Source organism: Myotis brandtii, unplaced genomic scaffold, assembly GCF_000412655.1.
Source record: "Myotis brandtii unplaced genomic scaffold, ASM41265v1 scaffold165, whole genome shotgun sequence".
Classification (NCBI taxonomy): Eukaryota; Metazoa; Chordata; class Mammalia; order Chiroptera; family Vespertilionidae; genus Myotis; species Myotis brandtii.
The window spans coordinates 1,803,775-1,805,516 of record NW_005356042.1 but is presented as its reverse complement, the minus strand read 5'-3'; positions in this window follow the sequence as shown (position 1 = coordinate 1,805,516).

Genomic DNA, 1,742 nt, shown 5'->3' with positions numbered 1-1,742 from the left:
GCACCGCACCTCCTCTGAGTCTCGGTATGCTTTTCTCTTTCCTTCTAGTTGTAGAAATTCCACTCAGCCAGCCTTCCTGTGGTTCTGGATGATGTCCGTTATGTCTTTTAGTTGTATTTTTGAAGTGGTTGTGCAAGGCAGCAATCTCCGGTGTTTACCTATGCCGCCATCTTGGTTTCTCTCACCTGAAGGTATTTTTCCATTGATTTTTAGGGAGAGTGGAAGAGAGGGAAACATTGATGTGAGAGAAACACATCAATTGGTTGCCTACTGCAGGGCCTGGGCAAGGGAGAAGCCTACAACCTAGGTATGTGCCCTTGACCAGAATCGAACCTGGGACCCTTTTGTCGGCAGGCTGACGCTTGAGCCAAACGAGCTAGGGCCCATGTCTCATTTTTGAATAGAGCATCCCAAGTGGCAAACTCCTTGAGTTTGGTGGCAGTGTGGGTCCCTGAAAACATTAATTTTTTTTGCATCCTATGATATGAAGCCTGAGATAGTGCCTTTGCAACAAGCATTTTTTTAAGTCAGGTTTATTGAGATATAATTTACATATAGTAAAATTCACCTTCCTTTGGTGTACAGTTCTGAATTTTGACAAATGTATACAGTCATGTAACCACACAGTTGAGATATACAGCATTTTCATCACCCAAAAAAGTTCGTGGCATCCCTTTGTGGTTAATCTGTCAGCGGTGGACAAGGGGGTCTCTGGCCGGAGGTAACTTCTGGCCAGAGACAGTCCTCTGTATCCCCTGTTTTTATCTCGCTTGTACAAATAAAGTCAAACAAAAGGCAATAAAAAACAGCAAAAACAGGCAAGGAATTATTTGTAGGAAAGCAATACACTCAGAGAGGACCTGAGCGGGCAACTAAGCTGGCCGAAACGGAACCGAGTGTCCTGCCTGGTGGGGTTTGGGATATTTATATCCCTAGACTGGAGTGCCCTTTAGTAAGTCTTCCCTTCCCTTATTTCCCCCCAAAAATGTATCTTTAAGTTACAAGACTCCTTCATCTACAATGCCACCAGTTAGACTCATCCTGGAGAGCTCTGACTCTTTCCTGCTCACATAAAGGCCTGCCACCTCCATTGTTTTCAGCTTGTCAGGTCTGGCACTTACTTCCTCCAAGCCCCAGCTGCCTCTCCCAGCTCATCTTTCTGTCCGCCTCCTCTAACAAGTCCCTACCTCCCAAACCCAAATCCTGGCAATCAGTGGTCTGATTCCTTTATCTTTAAAGTTCACCTTTTCCAGAATGCAGCCTTTTGTGTCTGGCTTCTTGCACTTAGCATGTTTTTGAAGTTCACCTAAGGTTGTGCATTTAAAAAACTGTATTATGGAAAACTTCAAACTATAACAGTATAGAAAACCTCCATGTACCTGACACCCAATTTCAATAATTACCACCTCATGACATTTCGTCTACCCCTTCATCATGCTTTGGCAAGTCTCCGATACATCCTTTCATCTATAAGCATTTGTATGTGTATCTCTAAAAATTATGGACTTTGTTTTTTCTTGTTAACCATAATACTATTATCTCGCTTATTTCAGGTAAAACTTTATGGCAACACTACTTCATAAGTGTGCGTACTTCCTACTGCAATGCATTTGGAGGCACACAAGTGCCTGGGGCTCCGGGATTCTGAGCCCAGCAGAGCCGCAGCCTGCAGCTGGGCTCCCACCTCAGAGAGGCCCTCAAGGGGGCGTGGCCGGCTCGCGGAGGTAGGAGGTGCGCGAGCG